We start from the raw sequence: 20,482 nt of genomic DNA on the forward strand, positions 1-20,482 counted from the left end.
TTTTTTTCTCAACATTCAACGGTTCAAACTCCTCTATTTGTGACTCAGAGTCCACAAGAATAGGAGAAGTTGACTTTGGCAATTTTTCAGACGGAGCAGATTCTGCTTTCTTCATACGCACCATGATGGAATAGCAGATTTTGCTTTCTTAAGAACATTACTCCTAAAATTTTCATCTCCAATGTGTAAACCATCATCATGTCCCTTTTTATCAACATCTTCTTCTGCTTCTTCTGATTCTGAGCTTAGTAATTTGAACGAAGGTGGTGTAAAAGCTGATGGGGAGTGGTGTGTAAACTTTGGTGATCGACGGATTGAGGTTGAAGCTTGTGCTGTTTTCTCAAAATTAAGCGGTTTAAACAACTCCTTTTGTGACTGAGAGTCCACAAGGACAGGAGAAGTTGACTTCGGCAAGTCTGGAGCCGGAGCCTTGGAATCCAAAAGGTTAACAGATTTTGCTTTCTTCAGAACATTACTCTCCATATGTTCATCTCCAATGTGTAAACCATTCTCGTGTCCCTTTTTCTCAACAACATCTTGTGGTTCTGAACTTTGAAGTTTGAATAAAGGGGACTGGTGTGTAAACCTTGGCGATCGACGGAATGAGGTTGAAGTGTTAGCTGTTTTATCCAAATTCAGCGGTTTATACAACTCCTCTTGTGACATTACAGAAACCGATAGGAGATTTTCCTTTCTTTGTAACATTACTTTGAACATTAACCGGCTGTTTTCCCAAGGCAGTTTCTAATTTAACAACAGCTGCCCACAACTCATCCTCAGATTCAAATGACTGACCATTAAGCTTAGACCATGGATTTGATTTCTCACTGTCATGTTCATCTGTATTAGAAACTCCTTCCTTATCTTTGTCTTCTTTAGTGTCACCAGTGTTGGTGTCTATTGGTTGTGATGAAGGACAGCATGCACCAAAAGCTTCATCCATTAAAGCTAGCTGTTGTACAAGTTTAGAGTTAGGGTGAACAACTTTGGCTGCTTCCAAAGAATTTGTGAATATTGCATAAGAATCTGCAGGAATAGTTGCAGATTCTGCTATAACCTTGATAGCATTTATCTGCTTACTGTCAATCTCACCCGCCTTTGAGGAAGCCTTCAGTTCGTTGCCAGACTTCTGTTTTTGCTGATTAGAACACTCAGGCACTGCTGATGGAACAATAAAACTTATTTCCTTAACTACACCCTTGACAATCCGAGAAAGAACAACTCCTATTCCAAACCCATCTTACATCTTATTCTTAAGCCTCTCTGAAATTTTGACTTTTGTCCAGGTGGCTAGGGTGGGGAAGACGCGAGGAACTGAGAAAAACTTGTAGCACACTCTATCTAAATAACAAAAGACGAAAACCATAATGGGACCTCCAAACCAATCAGTCTTCGAAATTCTCCACGAGTCAACACTTTCAATAAACTGTTTTCTGGTAAACCCACTCCAGTTTAACGTTTGAATAGATGAAACATCCTTAAGATATTTCAGGACTCGAAGGCCTGCAAGGGTCCCCTTTACACCCATAAGAAAAGTAGAAACAAAAAATACAGTGAAGTTCCTTTTAAACTGCTCCCCGCCCTCCTTTTGCGTGATAAGCAGACTAAGGATGTCCTTAGTCTCCAGTTTCCCCGGTTCTTTATGAAATTGTTTCATCCAACTACTCTTCAACTCAACAAACTCCTCACTCTTATCATTTAAGAAAGCTATTTGCACTTCATTTCCACTGATTGGAATACCGGTTGTCAAATGAATATCTTTGTCTGTTATATGAAACTGACCTTTCATGTAAGAGCAAGACACAGAGTTAAAGCGGGTAACAAGCCAATGACTGAGAGCACCCGACACCATATCTGTCTTGAGAGTGAGAAGATCTCTGAATCCCATGTCTTTAATATCAGATAGTTGTTTTTCACTTAAATCACTATTGATAAATGACATCAGCATTTTAGGAGATATACGAGACCGTAAAAAATACTGTCCACCACCATCATCATCATTTCTCTTCCTTTTAGTAGTTCTCTTAGGTAGTTTTGTCTCAGTAATAGCTTGTTCTTTGCTTGTACTCGCACCATGATTGCTGATCGTTAAATCCATCATTTCTAAGTATGTAAAACAATGATTAGTGTTGTAGCTAAATTTTCTTTTCAACGAAAAAGAAACAGGTTAAGAGGGAAAACAAAGAAATAGGTCTAACAAAAGTGTATGTAGCTGCTTAAAGATGTGCATGTAGTAACTGGCTAAAGTGTAACTAGCCAACTGTAGGTGTGTATCTAGCAGTTCAGAAAAGTGTATGTAACTGCCCAAATTTCCGTATCTCGCAACCGAGTAAAGTCTATCTAGCCAGCAGAACAGTGTATGTAGCTGCCCGAAGATGTGTAACTAGCAGCTCAAAACAGTGTATGTAGCTTAAAACAGATCAATAGTGTAAAGGCTATCTAGCAAACTCTATCTTGTATGTCCGTATTGCATTGCTTTATCTTGTAGTTGTGTATCTAGCAGCTCAAAATAGTGTATGTAGCTACTCAAAGATGCGTATCTAGTAACTGACTAAAGCGGATCTCGCTAGTAATGAAATTGACGAAAGTATATCTAGCTAGCTGAAGGTGTGTGTCTAGCAAAATCAAAAAGTGTATCTAGTTAGGGGGGGGGGGTGATCCCTTTTTTGGGGACGGGATCAAAAATAGGGGGACCGGGTATCCTAATAAATGTAACAAAATAAAATTGTAACAAGAGACAGAAGTATAACAGATACAAAATTAAATGAAAACTCATAAGTAAAGAACATTGTATTTGGTAATACAGAACAAGTTCATAGAAAAGTGATCCATGTTAATATTGAAAATAAAGTACAGGATTACATGATAATTTATGTTATCCAAAATGTTAAACTAAGAAGGTTGACAGTACAACGGAATTATAAATAATAAACAAGTAGACGGCTACCAAAAGGGCAACGTTAAAAACCTTAACGTGCAAACCCCTAATTACACTGATACAACGGTGGGAAACGTGGGCTATATATATACATCATCAAAGGTAAATCAAGAAAAGATATATTTTAACGAGTGACTAGTAAGTCCGCAGCAATGACAATGGCTATATCTTGTTCCTCACTAGGAGCAGCTAAAGCATGCAATAACTCATTCACTTGGCCGAGTGCAACATCATCAAGAGCATTAAGATGAGTACTCTTAGATGGAATTTTTGCTTGCTGAAAATGCAGTAAGAATTTGGCGGTCATATCCTCTGTCAGGAAATATTTTCATGTTTGAAAGACTATTCTAGAACCCCTACGAATAATCCGAACACCATTCACATTATTTATGTCTAGAGTAAGTCAATATGTCATGCTGACACCAGGTGCACTTGGGTGTATGAGAAACAGTTGAGCCAATTTCGACATAAGAGTGCCATATGTGCTTTATCTTCGTAAAGATCAATTTTAGAGAAGATGTTATGCATATATAAGATCTTGATTATTAAAAACGGAATGATATGCTTGATAGTGACGGTCGGGCACTATAACTTACTTTAACGGAGAAAAAGAAAAACCTATAGCTGATTGTTTTTCAGTGACATAATGGTCGCGAAAGGACACTTGATCCTCATCAAGAAGATTGACAACACATCCATTGCACCAAGTTGTCATAATTGTCTATGAAACAAGTGAAATACAACTATTAGTGACACAAAAAAATATGAAAATGTGTATCTAAGCGATGTGTATCGAGTAACGGACTAAAGTGTATCTAGCCAGCTGAAGGTAAACACAGAATGATATGTTTGATAGTGGCGGCCAGGCACTATAACTTTCTTTAACGGAGAAAAAGAGAAACCCATAGCTGATTGTTTTTCAGTGACATAAAGGGCGTGAAAGGACACTTGATTCTCATCAAGAAGATTGGCAACACAACCATTGCACCATGTTGTCATACTTGAATATGAAACAACTGAAATAGAACTATTAGTGACACAAAAAATTATGAAAATGTGTATGTAAGCGATGACTATCAATAATGGACTAAAAGTGTATATAGCCAGCTGAAGGTGTGTTTCTAGAAGCATCTGTATCTAGCTACCCAAAGACACCGTAGAGGGAATGGCATGAAACCTGGGAAAATAAACAAAGGTAACAGAGTGTATCTAGCTTGACAAATGAGTGTATATAACTAGGTAAAGGATTGTACCTAGCTTGAGAAAATAAATTCCGGGTTTCACTACCTAGGTTCAAATCAATTAGATTTTTTAAAATACTCGAAGTAAAATTGTATCAACAATGGACAGCAATAAACTGATCTATATAGACGCTTTTGTTTTGTTTAGTTCAGTCAAGGTAAATTACAATGTCCATTTTGCCCAATATTTTCTCACAACATACAGTAATACAAAAACCAAATGCAAAAGGAAAATTAAGGCAAAAATCGACATTGTAAGCGATGTCTATCAATAACGGAGTAAAGTGTATATAGCCAGCTAAAGATGTGTTTCTAGAAGAATTAAAAACTGTATCTAGCTACCCCAAGACACCATAGAGAGAATGGGATGAAACCTGGGGAATTAAACAAAGGTAACATGGTGTATCTAGCGTGACGAATGAGTGTACATAACAACGTAAAGGATTGTATCTAGCTTGACAAAATAAATTCCAGGTTTCACTACCTAGGTTCAAATCAATCAGATTTTTTAAAATACTCGAAGTAAAATTGTATCAACAATGCACAACAATAAACTGATCTATATAGATGCTTTTGTTTTGTTTCGTTCAGTCAAGGTGAATTAAAATGTTGATTTTGCCCAATATTTTCTCACAACATACAGTAATACAAAAAACAAATGCAAAAGGAAAATTAAATCACAGCTGCAGTGAGAATCATATGAGGAAGAGAGAACAGTTGTACCAACTAATTAGAGATGCTCTAACTTAGCTAATAGCTTGTGAAAATGAGAATTTAACATGTATTAGAGTAATGAAAAAGGAAAAATAAATCACAACTGCAGCTCAACAATGAAAAATAGGAAAAATTACGGTTGCAAAAGGGGAAAACATACATTAAGGATCGAAGAAATATATGCCGTCACCGTCGAAGAGCAGGCGTATATCTGTCACCGTCGAAGCTCAGTCGAAGATCCGTCGCCATCGCCGTCGTCATTAGTAATGAGAGAGAATGGGAGTCAGTTTTAGTGGGAGAGAGAAAACTGTGACGGGAGTGTGTAAATGTGATAGAATAAGCGGTTGGGATTTTTAGTTCGCACCGAACTTTAGGTTCACACATGATCCTATTTCTATAAATATATATATATATATATATATATATATATATATATATATATATATATATATATATATATATATATATAGTATTAGGATCATATGAGTCCCCATCCTTCCCTTGAGTCCATAAGTCTCACTATAAGCCTTTGGATCTTAAAAATGGAGGGCTAAGATAAAAAGCTAAAAAAAAGGATTAATGATCTAATTTCACCCTTTCTCTCTCATTCTCATACTAATTACACAACTCACCCTAATTATTCCCTAATTCACTATATATGATTTTCTTTCCACTCACTTAGCTTCTCTCTCATCTAACATAATTTATCCCTCACCTCTCTCAAACCCCAAACTATTTAGAAAAATCATCAAATAATTCCAACCCCAAAATATCTCCTCTCTCTTCCTCACCAACCTCCTACCCACAAACCACTTACACCCACCACCAGACTGACACCGCCACCTCCGAAGGCTACCGCCTCACCCTCACCCTCTCCTTCTCCGTCAACCACCCCTCGCTCATGCGACCCACTGCCTCTCTCCTTTACCACCGACCACTCACCTTCACGCCCTCCACCCCACACCAGCCTCACCCTCACGCGCTCACCCTCCGCCTCACCCTCCCCCTCACCGGCCTCACGCCATCCACCCCACACCAGCCGACTTTCCCACCACTGTCCAGCACCCACCCGACTCAGATCTGCTTTATTTATTTTTTTTCCAATTTCATTTTTTTTTGTTGGGCGGTTAGGCTGTGTTGGTGGTGATATGGTGGTGATGGTGGTGGGTCTAAGATGGGGGTCGGTAGATGATAGGAGGCGGCAGCGTCGGAGTGTGGTGGTTGTGGATCGTGTTGGTGTTCGTTGTTTTGCTTTTTTTTTTTTTTTTAAATATATACAATATATTTCAGATTTGTTGTTTTAAATTAGAATGTGGTGAAAGTTGTGTTATTTGTTGGTGGGTTATTTTATATTTTTATATTTTTCAAATCTCTTGTTATTTTTTCTTTTTTCAGATTTTCTTTACAAATTTCGTTTTTTTAATGGTACTTTTATTTTAATGTTAGATCTGTAAAGATTGGTGGTGTTCGAGTGTTGCGTTTTGTTTTTTTAAGTTTTGGTGGTGGTGATGGTAAATGTCTATGATGGTGGTGTTTTGTTTTATTTTATTTTTCTTTTCTTTTTTTGTGTTTTTTTTTTCTATTTTTTTTTTGTTTTAGTTTTTAAATTATTTTTTTGTAACTTTTAGATCTGATTGGTTGTGTTTTTTTCATTATTTTTTAAATTTTAGATCTAAGTTAAACCTAGATCTTTTTTTTTTTTTTGCATATTTTCTCTTTATTTGTTGATTTTTATCTTCTAGTAAAGTTAAGATTACACTTATCTTTATCTTTATTAAAGTTACACTTTTCTCTATTAAAATTACACTTCTTAAAATTACAGTTACACTTCTTAAAATTACAGTTTTCTCTATTAAAATTACATTTTTCTCTATTAAAGTTACACTTATTAAAGTTACACTTTTCTTCATTAAAATTACATTTTCTTCTTTAAAACTATACTTTTTTCTATTAAAGTTACATTTTTTCTGTTAAAGACTTAAAGTTACAGTTTTTTCTATTATTAAAGTTACACTTTTATCTATTAAAATTACACTTTTTTCTGATAAAGTTGCATTTTTTCTGTTAAAGTTACATTTTTCTCTATTATTAAAGTTACACTTTTATCTATGAAAATTACCCATATCTCCATTAAAGTTACACTTATCTCTATTAAGGTGACCCTCTCAATGACTAGAGTTATACTCTCAATGGACTAAAGTTACACTCTGAAATGACTAAAGTTACACTCTCGATGGACTAAAGTTACATTCTCAATAGATTAAAGTTACACTTTTAATATGGACTAGAGATACACTCTCAATGGACTAAAATTACACTTTAATGGTTTAAAATTACACTTCTGGACTAAAAATTACAATTTAATGGACTAAAATTACACTTTAATGGATTAAAGTTACTTTTTTGGACTAAAATTATAATTTAATGGACTAAAATTACACTTTAATGGACTAAAGTTACACTTTTAAAAGACTAAAGTTACACTTATAACTCACTTAATTTACAATGAGTTGTGTTAAAATTTGAAAAATTTGAAATAATATTTCTCAAAAAATGTCGTAAACCTGCTTTAAAATTTCAAATTTGTCGTAAAACGCAAAATAATATCCGTCAAAACCGCTTTCTTTTTGTTAAAATTACAATTTTTTTTGTTAAAGTTACACTTTTAAAACAGTAAAAGTGTCACAAAATTTGTATAAACTCTCTCAAAAAAAAATTGTATAAACTTGAAAATATAGGAAGACAAAGATAGTGTTAATTGGGTAGAATAATTAATTCGTGAATGTATAATTAAAGCTAGAGAGAGAAAGTATAATTAATTAGTGTATAGAAAATTAATTAGTGTTAAGTGTGTTTCTTGCTTTCAATCTAAACCATCAATGTTAGAAGATCCAAGAGATGTAGTGACGACATATGGACTCAAAATATATGAGGGACTTATAAGAACTTTACTATATATATATATAGGGCGAGATCCCGTACGAACTGTACGAACTCTTTTTTTAACAGGCCAATCTATCCAGTAACATATCTCACCCGTACCTTCACATTCCTTCACCTTACCCACTATCCCAACTTCCTTCTCCCTTGTCCTTATCCTCCACCATCACCTCCATCACCACTCATTGCAGCTTCCGACCATCATGAGATATGTCGGAACCCGACGATTCTACTGTTGATATCTACGCCGATGAACCCGACCAACCGCCAGCTCTATTCGTCAACTTTGCCGGCGACGAAAACTTCGACGGAGACCATTATCCAGCTCCAAATTTCGCAATAACCTCGCTAGATCAAATAAATTTTTGAAATCTTACACCGTTTTTGGTAGATCTAATATTTAAATTGAGTTTTATGAAGAAAAAAAGTAATTGGGGCACGGCTACGCAGTGGGGTAGTCACATGTGGGTTGCGTGGAGGGGTCAATGCTGATATTGGTGTCGATGGTTCATATATGAGGTTAGTGGACGACATTGCGTGATGGGTCAGCTGTTACTCGTGGCCTCGTGGGTAGGGTTGCTCAATGGTGGTGATCGTGAGGTGGTGAGTGGTGGTTGCATAATATATGACCGTAGATACACAAGCTAGTATTACAAGATACACAAAATTGACTTGTGTATCTGGAGCTGCAAGGAGCTATGGTTGGTTACCGTGGCTCGAGAGTGCTGAGATGGGCAAAGGAAGACAACCTGGCGGCCTTTTTTCCTAATCTTCTTCAATACGTCCAGCTCAACTATCGCCGTAAAGGATTAGCAAGGTTTGTATTTTGCTGATTTTATATAATGTTGGTTTGTTGCCTAGAATTAGCAAATGGTAGGTATAGTTCTCAAGTTGGCAGCCGGTGAGACGGTGACTGTTTTTATTACAGAGCAAATATCCAGTTTGAACAATAGAATTGTGAAGAGATTTCTCAATGTTCTGTTGTTTCAAATATGTGGTTTAATGATGTCTGCAAGTTAACTTCTTTCAATCATAAATTAGATGGTCCAACTCTATTGTACAACCATACCTAACAATCAATTATCAATATATGTACTTCCTCCATCCCAAGTATTTGTTTATCTTTTATTAAAATAACCTGATTAAATAAATGATTGAGGGTGAACGAGTATTATTTTGGAACATAGATGGAGTATAATTTAGTAGAAGTAGAGTAACAAATTATTGAAATCAATTACAATGCTGAATTTGCATTATTAAACTCGGCCGAGCTATAATACTGATTGTTCACAAATAATAAAAGAATAGAATAAATGATTGAGACGGATGAAGTAATAGTTACCCGGGAATAGCGGTAAGTATAACGCATCAAACACAGTAGAATTTAAAATTGTTCACGGATAGCCTGTTTGAGGAATGAATCAAAGTCTACTCTGTTTGGTAAGTAGATAGTTAGCTGTTGGGGAAAAAATATCTAATAAAAAGCGCTCATAACAATAATGATTAATCAAAGTAAGTGAGTGGAAGGAGGTGAAGAAAAGATACAAAGATTAGATTTGAGTAATGGCGAATTATTGGAAAAAGTTGAAATTATCTAGAAATTTTTTAATAAATTTGTATTAAGAGTCTTAGCAATGTGGAGCATGCCTTCTTTCTCCAATGCTTTTGTGCATTCACGTACCTATGGCATTACGACCTTCATATCAAAGGGTAGAACGAGAGACGGCTAGATAGGGACAATCATCACTCTTGACATTGTAAAATCTTTTCACAATGCTTTATTATTAAAACCGTTTTACAGGAGACTTAATAATAAAATATGACAGTTTTAGTTAACTTTTTCTTTTGCTATCTTAATGAATTACATGGGTATATTGTAACTCTGATAATTTCATTCATATTTTCTACTTTTCTCATTTTGAGTCCTAGCTCGTTCTGAATTTTTCACATGTAATCCTTATTTCTTTACACTACTATGTTTTCTTTTATCTATTTTTTTAGTATGTTACATTTGTTTATCTTACAGAGCAAATATCTGCCTACCATTCTCGTTTGTTCTTAAACATTGTCAATCGTAATATGCAGCTGGAATTGAGGAGGTGATAAACCTTTCTGAATCTTGTATTGTCTTGGACCGCTAGGCGCTAGGACTCTAGGAGGATCTCCAAAGGAAGAAAGAAAACCTTCGGGAAACTGTTGAGCATTTTAATAATTCTATATCTTTTAGCTAGTGGTAAGCTCTCTCTTTTCACCATTCTTTAAAGAATTAGTATATATTTTTTTCCATGGTATATTCGTTTTACCTACTCGAATGATGATCCTACAATCCCCATAAATAGAAAGGTAACATAAAATGCAAGTGAATATGATAACTAAAAAATGAGTAGGACTCATAAAGGTAAATTATTTTATCCATATGATAACTAAAAAATGAGTACAAATCGTAAAGCGGGATGCTCATGTATGACGTATTTTTATCCTTTTTAAGTAAATCTGCAATTTTCAATTTGGTTTGTTTCAAACCAGGATACGAGTCATGCCATTTGGACGATGGTTGTACTCATGACATTTTGATGCTGATGATATGGTTATAATCGTGTTGTTTTCATAGCTAAACATGAGCATACTTAACGGATTGTATCTAGATAATTAGAATGTATCTAGCAAGTTAGAGAAGTGTATCTAGAAACTTAAACAAGTGTATCTAGATAATTAGAGATATTTATCTACCAAATTAGAGAAGTGTATCTAGCTAGCTAGAGGTATGTATCTACCAACTTAATGGAGTGTATCTAGCTAGCTAGAGGTATGTATCTAACATGCTAAAAGTTTGTATCTAGCAACTCAACGAGGGTGACGGGTATCCTAAATTTAGGACGGGAAAGAGAGTAGGATTGGATTAGACGGTCCGCTACACGGAGCCGCTGAATCAAACCTTAAACCCTTTCCCTTATTATCGAAATGGGAGGGCAAAAAAAAAAACTAAACCTTAAAAAGATAGGGTAAGCCATTTTCGAGGGGGATGGTGTGGTGGTGCTAGCAGTAGGTGTGGTGGTGGTGGTGGCCAGGTGTGTGGTCTTGGTTGATCTTTAAATCTTGGATACCCAAAATACCAGCACAGATACACATGGTTTTACTACTGGATACGCAAATCTATACGGTATCAATTTGTGTATCTAGTGTTAATACCATGTGTATGCGGTAACGCAAATCTATACGGTATCAATTTGTGTATCTAGTGTTAATACCATGTGTATGCGGTAGTAATACTATGTGTATTTTTGGCATCTAATACTTTTTAAGACGACTTCCAATGGTTTATTTCTCGCCCTGTATAAGAAGTACTATGGTGAAAGGATTACAAAGAAGATAAAGAAAGATATGAATTAATGTCTATGGAAATTTGGTTACAGGCAGCAGTCCTATGAGTTTTTCTATTTTATGGTATGCTTTTTTTATTAGTTTAACTCACTGTTGAAATTTACTATTCATTTCAAACGGGGAGAAAAGGCCTAGTATGATTGGTGTGGTTGAAAAGCTTTGGCTAATACAAGATCAGCTGAACAACAGAAGCGCATTCAAAGTTTAATACTCGTATACTCGTATGGATAAATGTTGAGAAGGAGAGACTAGAATAAGTGTCTAGAGAAGTATGCTTTTCTCATAACTGTAAGCAAATTAGAGAGGTGTATCTACTTGAGAGAAGTTCCGGTACCTATATGAAAGTTCATTTTTATACCTACCATTGATATCTGGTGTTGCCTCTTGTACTTGTCATTAATGATGTGTTTTGGCTATGGATTCTGTAAAAAAATTCTTTTTTTTTTTGACAGTTTGTATAAAAGTGTAAGTATGAATTTTGAGTTTATCTACCCCTCTGCTCTAATTTTTTTTTGGGAGTAGGCTGTCCTAATTACTCCTTTGAAAGAGGAGGATAATTTGCATTTAATTAAATTACAGTCTTTTAAACGTCTATATTAGTTAGACTCGGTTAGAACTTAGAAGTGTCTGACATGATGTGTGTGTCCATACTGTCTCGACGATCTTATAGAAGAGTTAATGCCTTGAGGGACTAGGGATAATGAAATATGAAGTTGTTGGTGGTGGTAGACTGTTATCGAGGTCTCATTCGAACTGCTTACCTTAGAAGAGGCTGAGTCCATGGAGGCCAAATGGGTTGACCCGCAGCTCCTTTGTGCCGAGAAAAGTGAGGCCGTTGAAGGCAAAGTTGGGCTATTCGGGTTTCTGGTTTTGGCGTCTCAAAAATTGACAGAACAAACTGCTATTTTCTTCAGGGTGTTCAAGAATGATAGTAGTAGATATGTAGTCTTGATGTGTACAGATTTAAGCAGATAACACCTTTCGTTTTCGCCTTCTTGATCGTTTCGAACTATTTTCTATTTTTTCATTGTTTAAGTCCTTCAATATTGCCAGATCGTCCCTAAGAAAAGAGGTGGACAAGATGAGTTTTGGAGCTTCAATATTGTCAGATCTTCCCTAAGAAAAGAGATCCCGTACGAACGAGAGTTCAGTACGAACTAACTCAAAAACCCTTCTATGAGTTAAAAACCAACCCCACTACTCTCTCATCCTATATCTTCATATACTGACTTCTGCTGCCCCCAGGGAATCCCAGCGACGATGACGGAGCGATCACTGCCCAGATTCAGCCTACTGTCGGCGGCCGGTGGCAACCTCCGTGAACCACCAGTCACCTAATGACCCAGTTTCTTCTAATACTTTCTTATCCCCATCCACCACCACCTGACCACAGCCACCTTAGCTTGATGCCGGCATCACCCTCGACCAACCAAACACCGGAGGAGCGACGACCAACTGCGTCACTACTCTTTTCGGCAACCATTGGATAAGATCAACTGTGATTTTAACTATAGATCTGCTGGAAACGAAGTAAAAAATCGCGACAAAGTTGTAATTATGGCCTAAACAACTGGACTTGGAAATGATGGGGCAAAAGCAGAGCAGTAGATGACGGGGCAAAAGCAGCAAACCGGGGGCGATTTGGCAACTCCTCATTCAGTTTCTAGGTATTTTTTTTTACTTTTGCGGTTTCATTGTGAATATGTGGTGTGGGAATTGTAGTTTCTTTACTAGATTAATTGTAGTTTGTGGTTGTTTTTATGTTTTGTTGGTATTCGTCGTTGATTCGAGCTGAAATTAATTAGATTATCTCGGTTAGGTAGTTTAGTTTTATGGCTACTAACTCAAAGTTTCAGTTTGTTTGTTTATTCTACCAAATCATGTGAAGTTGGATTGCGAAAACATGTCCTACATGAAGCGTGATTGGTTGTCGGATGTTGATAGTATATTGATGTTCTGAAGGTGAACTTATTTGTGGTGGGTGTTTTGCAGTGACAATAGCCTATCAAGTGCGAATGCTCGGCAAAAGCCGACCATGTATCAAGATTCCAATGAGGTGGATACATGAAGTATCGTTACTAGATACATGTATGATTTATGTATCTCACAATACTGATATGTGTATCTAGACTAAGTAATATGTGTATCTAGGTAATGCAGGCTTCGAATCAAGCACATTTCATTTTTAGATTGTCAAATAGTTAGCTGCAATACATTTTTGTGCACAATGACGTGATTAACAAGACCTCTGCTGTTCATTTCTGAGTAGTGATTCGACCTTGATGTATAATAAAGGCTTAATGACCGCTTTTTCTGGTAGTATTATGCTGTAAATTATGAGATCGTTCCTGAACTTAATTTTAATTGCATTTCCGCCTGCAGAACAAGGTCGCTCCTCAAGATACTCACTGAAGAACTAGAAGTAGAGGGGCTGAAGGCTATGAGATTGCGAAAACTAATTATTGCAAAGTGAATGATCTGCATACACTACACCTCAAGCAAATGACCAAGACTCATGCCAAGGATCAGTTGAATGCGGTTGAGTATGATGCAATGGTGAGTCCTGTAATACTTACTAAAGGTGTGTATCTAGTAATATGAGTATTTGATGGATTAAAAGAATGCTTTGATTGCAGGAATGACAGCTGAATGTTTCACTGTAATTGCTAGCATCATTGGTGAAAGCGATTGATCGGATGATTGATTTTTTATATTTGAAAGATTGGTAAGATTGACTACACTGTCAGGACTGCAGCTTGTTTTTCAGTTGTTCTACTTGAAAAGAACATTAGAATTAGCCTAATGTTTCGGATGAAATTCGGCTTGAAGAGGGTGTAAGGCTGTAAGTTATGAACTGTGCTAAATTGCAGGTGTTTAGGTTATCTGATGTATTAAGAAAGCCAGAAACATGAGGAGATGATTATTTCTTCTAATAGAAATACTTGATAATTTGTTATCAGTTTTTAGTAAGATCCATCTTTGTGAGAAATGTTTGTGATAGATTTATGAAGATGAGATAATTTGTACTGAGGTACTCAGATTAAGTTTGTGTATCCCGTGTTTCAATGAATGAGCGGTTTCTTTGTACTCAAAATTGTCCATGCGTTAAATGAAGTGAATAGAGTATCCTCTAGCAAGATAAAGAAAGAAATGTATCTAACAATCTAAAGGTATGTATCTTGTAAGATGAAGACATGTATCTAACAATTTAAAGGTGTGTATCTAGCTTGTCAAAGATGTGTATCTACCTTGCTAGAGATGTGTATTTAGCAAGGTAAATGTATGCATCTAGCAAGGTAAAGAGGTGCAACTAGCTTGCAAGGTGAAGGTCGGCCAACAATTACGTTTTTGATCCTTCAAAATGTTACCTTTAGGTCGTTCATATCCTATTTTACAAGTAGAAGCATAATATACTCTCGGTAGAGGTATATATATTTTTGAAAATAAATAAAAGTAATTAATTTAAAAATATTTCCTTTTGTTTCCTTTAGTATATTGCCCCAATGAAAAGCACAAATATTTCAAAATATCAACATTACTTCACCAATATTTACCCTTACGTCGTAAAAAACAAATATTGATTGACATGTGTGCATATGATCAATATATGGTAAAACTAATCCTGACAAAAAGAAGAGATACTACAAACATATAAAATAAACTAACGTTGATATCTTACGAAGTGAAGAGTTAGCTCATCTAACAAAGTACTGGCATATACAAATATCAGTGCTCTGAGATACACGAATCATACGTGTATCTAATAGAATTCATACATGTATCCGATAACAACACGTCGTGTATCTACCCCAAAACTATAAACTACACCACTACCATCAACCACCAATCACCCTACTACTATCCACCATCCTACCACTGCCTAAAACCACAACCACCACCCTATCACTTTCCACAATCACAACCACGGCACCACCACGGCTACCCAACCCATGAACTACCACTTATCAGAACCACATCAGCATTACCCAATCCACCAGTCACTACAACCGTCCACCTCAGTCCACCACCACCACCACCATGAATCGATCTCACACGCACGACATCTATCGTACCGAACCAACAGCCGTAACTAGACTACTAAAAAATTCCCGACAATATCAATGACCATTCAGAAATTGTCGACGGCGAACCGAGAAGCGGGAAACCACTGCCAATTAACGCCGTTCCAACCACCATCACTAGGAGATTCAAATTTCGCCGACGAGGATATTTTCAGACTCCAAATTTAACCGTCGGATCTACAAATGTAACACTCGGAGTTAAATATTAATGTCAAAGAATGGCAGTGGAGCACGCACGTGGTCAATGCATCGCCGGATAAGATGCGGTAACTTCGCGATCATCGTCGACCGTGACGAGATCCCTGATGATTATGAACTTATGATGGTGTGCTAAAGATGTCAAGGAGGATATTTGTATGCAGGTTCGCCGGTGTTAATGGTGCTCGTCAGTGGCTTGACGGCGTCACCGGGGTGAGAGAGGGAGTAGGAGAAGGTTGGGTTAGGACAAGGCTACTAGTTTAAGGAAAAAGGGGTTCTGTGTGGGGGGATTCTGGAGTATTCATTGGATGTAACGTGGACCGTAGATATATTTAATCTATTGGTTATTAATGAGTTCGTAAAGTTAAATACCATAATTTAAGAAGACGTGATCCCGATTCTATATATATATATATATATATATATATATATATATATATATATATATATATATATATATATATATTATTATTAGGATCAACTAAGTCCTTCTACTAAGAGTGAGTCCATAAGTTCTCTTGTGTACCCTTAGATCTTGTATATGAATGGCTTAGATTAGAAGTAAAAAGCAACTAATAATATTATTCTAATGACTAGTTTAATTACCTCTCTCATCCTACCCTTCATAGGCATGAACATGCAAGTAGGTTGTCAATCAACCATCATACACGTCTCATTGCCTTCCCCCCATTTCTCATTTCAATCAATTATTCAAAAAATAAACTTCCCCCAAATTAATCGCCAAATATAATCAACCGTCTCAAAAATAAACTGCTCTCAAAATCTCCTCACTTTATCTCTATTTTGTTACCTGATTATTAGTTTCTACTCCATTTTCTTCACTCACTTGCAAGCTGCCATTATCGTCCATTTCGATTAATTTAATTTAGGTTATAAAGGTAATCGTTTTTTTGCTTTTTAGAGTTTTATGGTTTTTTTTCTTCATATATTTTGATTATCCATTTTTTATAATTTATCCATTGCAGTTTAATTTATTGGTGAATGTTATGTATTCGCCATTGTTGTGTGTACTATTCTATTGGATTACTGTATTGGCTTCATGTATTTTGATTGTTATGTTCATATTAATTCAGATTACCCAGATATTGTAGCACATTTACATACCCAGATAACTATTTTGTTGTATAACTATTATGTTTATAGGTTCATTATGACTATTTAATTCCATTAATATTAGTTTGAATTCAAATTTATACATTATGAACAATCGTTTTTCTCAGTTTAGGTTCATTATTATTTGTTTAGTTTATGATTTGTAACAATTTGGTAGTCAGATTACCTTTGTAATCAGAATCTCGCGATGTTTATTAAAATTATACTTTTATTTGTTAAAATTATACTTTTGTTTCTTAAAATTACACTTTTTTTTGTTAAAATTACAGTTTTGTTTGCTAAAATTACCCTTTTCTCAGCTAGAATTATACCTTTGTCTGCTAAAATTACACTTTTATCTGTTAAAATTACACTTTTGTTTATTAAAATTACAATTTTTTTGCTAAAATTACACTTTTGTTTCTTAAAATTGCACTTTTGTTTGCTAAAATTACACTTTTTTTTGCTAAAATTACACTTTTGTCAGCTAGAATTACACTTTTGTCAGCTAAAATTATACCTTTGTCTGTTAAAATTACATTTTTTTTTCCTTAAAATTACACTTTTGTCAGCTAGAATTACACTTTTGTCAGCTAAAATTACACCTTTTGTCTGTTAAAATTACACTTTTGTTTCTTAAAATTACACTTTTGTCAGCTAGAATTACACTTTTGTCGCCTAAAATTACCTTTTTGTCATTAAAATTACACTTTTGTTTCTTAAAATTACATCGTAGTTGCTTAAAATTACATTTTTTTGTTTAAAATTACATTTTTTTGTTGTGTAAATTACACTTTTTTTTAGTGTTGTAGTCATCAATTAATCAGTAATTGATGTTTTGTTTCTTCACCGGATGTCGAGACCATGAGGAGGCTGAAGCAGGCAAGAACAAAATTACTCGGGTGTCGGTCAAGTGCCGCCCGAAGCAGCTTGTTGAGCTGGTGGAAAAGCTGAATAATGCTCAGCGAGCGGCGGTTCGTAGGATTGGCTTTGGAGGTATATTGGAGCTGAAGCTTAAATCATACCCTCTGGATTATGTTAAATATTTTCTTAATGCATTTAGCGATGAGTCGTATGTTTTCCGGGCCTCTAAACGGAAAGAGTTCATGGTCACGAAGCATGACGTATATGACTGTTTCATGTTACCGCTTGGCCCTAAAACGGTTCAAGTAATACCTACGGGCCGCCAAAAGGGCTCTCAAGCGTCGGAGAACAAGCGTTTGAAAGATAAATGGCGGAAAGCGTACAATGTTAAGGGGGTTACGAGGGGCTGGATTTAGGAATTGTCTTCAACGATATCTTGGAAAAAAAATACAAAGATGGAGGTCCTCAATTTTGCAGGCTGTTTGTTCTGCTCAGCATGTCATCATTCCTCACTGCAACTTCATATAGCGGGATTTACTTCAAGCTTTTGAAAGCCGTTGAAGATGTGAAAGCTATTCCGCAGTATGATTGGTGTAGTTATGTTCTTGAAAACATTGTTAAGGCTGCGGCAGCTGTTCGGGAAAATAAAAAGTTCTTGCTTGGGTGTATCCCTTTCTTAATTATTACGTATTTTCAACGTTATGATTTCGGTGGTAAGAGCTGTCCCCACGACCTCCCTCTCATTAAGCACTAGGACCGGAAAATGCTGTCTAAAAGGTTACATGGTGAGCTAGACAATAGGTGTTTGGGTCGCCTAACTAAATCCTTGGTCAAGTATCATCGATGCCTGCAAAAGGAAGTGTTAAGCATTAGTGGTATCCCCACTGATAACAAAGTTTTGGCCATCGGCAATGTGCTTACTGACGCGGCAAAACAGCTGACTTCCACGTCCTACCAGAAGAAGTTCATTGAGATTGAACTCCCATTCGGCGTTGAAGATGATGAGGAGTTGAAAGCTCGGGCTGTTGATGTAATTATTCTTTACTACATTTGTCAATTATAATTACACTTCTTATTTAAAGTTACTCGTTCTTTCATTAAAATTATATTTTTTGTTGGTAAAATTAAACTTTTCTTCACTACAATTACAATTGATCTCGTTAGAATTACACTTTTTTAGGACTGTTGTAATTACACTTCTCTGCACTAGAAGTTCCCTTTTTAATGTTAGAGTTACACTATTTTTGCTGTGCACTTCTAATGTATCTGTATCTTTTCTGTTCTCTTTTTGAGTGTAGGATGTCCATGAGCTTTATTTGAAGTTGCAGAGGAATGCTACCGTCTTCTATTCATGGTATGCAGATGCAGCCATGACGCTCAAAAGGTTAACAGGAGATCCTACGGATTCAAGTGATCCTGTCCGTACACAATGCACCCAATCATTCTTTCAAAGCCAACAGATGAAGGAATATGTTGTAGAAATGCAACAGATAGCTGAACGAATAAACGATTATGTGAAATCAGCTCTTGTGCTGCAACAAGGTGGGTCATGAACAGTTAGTTCAGGGGATCAGGAGGAGAATAAGAAGGTGGATGATGAGGCAGACGGGGAGGAAGACGAGGAAGAGGCAGACGAGGAAGAGGAAGCGGGAGAGGAGCAGGAGGATGGTGAGTGTGTGGACGATGAGGATGAGGAGAACGAGGGAGAGATTCATGAAGATCTTGGCAGAGACCTCGAAAGCAGCGTAGCCGCTACAATTGAATGAGTTGAACAAGACAGAGAGAGCACGCGAAGTGTCTACAAAACAGATTATGGAGGCCGTGGAATTTTACAACACGGCTTAATTTAATGAGAGTGGTAACAGAGAGGATGACTGTAATGATAACCAGTTGGACTTCATTAATTCCCAGGAAATTCGTGTAATTTACAAAAGGCAGAAAGTAGTTGAAAAGGAGGAGGACGTTGGTGAACCAATTTCAGAAGCACCACAGGTTTTTGACCCTGAAGTTCTTTTAGAGATGTACACAAAAGAAGAAGTTAATGAAGCTGAGAAGAAGTTATATGCTATGACTGCGACTCAGAAGGAACAAGAGCAGCCTTTAACTACGAACGAGTGGGTTGCTGGGGAGCGTGAGTTAGCGGATGAGGAAATTGAGGAGGCTAAGTCCACGGAAGTTGAGCCCCCTGTAACTCAGTTCTTGTTCTCGACCGCTGAGATTAACAAAGCAGAGCGCCTTGCTGATCAGCCGGTAGCTGAAGTTCAAGGAACTGGAGAGGTACCTGCACCAGCCTCTGCGAACGTGTCTGCTGAGTTGTCGGGAACGGCTGTCGATGTACCTGAAGTGGCGATTGCTGAGCTGGATAAGGATAATGACCAGACTGGGGAAGATGTGAAGGCGGATATGGACCTAGAATGGATAAGTACCATATATTCTAGTTCACAATTAGATGAGGCTGTACAAGTGTGGACACGGGGGGCCCACGGGGTTGCTTGGGAAAACAAGCGTTTGCATTTGTGGAGTCGCCACCAATTTATTGTGGAAAATTGGAAACCGTTCGAATACTTCGCGTCATGTCAATACACAAAGTAGTGACATAGACACCAAGAACTCATTACCCTTAGCATTCTATGTCTATAATGACTCTCGTGGATGCCAATGAACACGGATGTTCACAGAGATCTGGAGTAAGGGGTGAGGGTACGTATTAGGAAGCTCTTTTGATCGAACACCTAATCCCGCCCGCCTCGATAGCGGCCTCTACTAATGATTAGGGAAATCAACTATACTCGATATGTTGTCGATTATATGCATGCAATGCAACATCCAACATTTTAATCCTAGCATGTGAAGGTTAACTAAGTCGGTGAACACGTAATTAAACATACATTAGGGTCGAAGTATGGATTTAGGGTTGATTACATGTGAAAACAAACAAATGATAATAAAGACACAATAAAATATAATAATTAAAATTACAATAACTACAATGGTTAATGATTGATTTACGT

At 36.5% G+C, this 20,482-nt stretch overlaps 1 long non-coding RNA gene across 3 annotated transcripts; it reads left to right on the top strand.

The window, feature by feature from the left end:
* The first annotated feature begins 7,871 nt into the window (after positions 1-7,871).
* LOC141640013 (uncharacterized) lies at positions 7,872-14,308 on the top strand. 3 transcript variants are annotated; one of them, XR_012542801.1, is made up of 6 exons: positions 7,915-8,650; positions 9,919-10,066; positions 12,460-12,881; positions 13,207-13,302; positions 13,597-13,770; positions 13,851-14,308. It is a non-coding gene; the product is annotated as an uncharacterized LOC141640013 (long non-coding RNA). The 3 variants fall into 3 exon arrangements; XR_012542802.1 differs by lacking the exon at positions 13,207-13,302 and adding an exon at positions 12,268-12,364 and having other exon boundaries at positions 7,927-8,650; XR_012542800.1 differs by lacking the exon at positions 13,207-13,302 and having other exon boundaries at positions 7,872-8,650.
* Positions 14,309-20,482: the final 6,174 nt, after the last annotated feature.

Source organism: Silene latifolia, unplaced genomic scaffold (genome assembly GCF_048544455.1).
Source record: "Silene latifolia isolate original U9 population unplaced genomic scaffold, ASM4854445v1 scaffold_70, whole genome shotgun sequence".
Taxonomy (NCBI): domain Eukaryota; kingdom Viridiplantae; phylum Streptophyta; class Magnoliopsida; order Caryophyllales; family Caryophyllaceae; genus Silene; species Silene latifolia.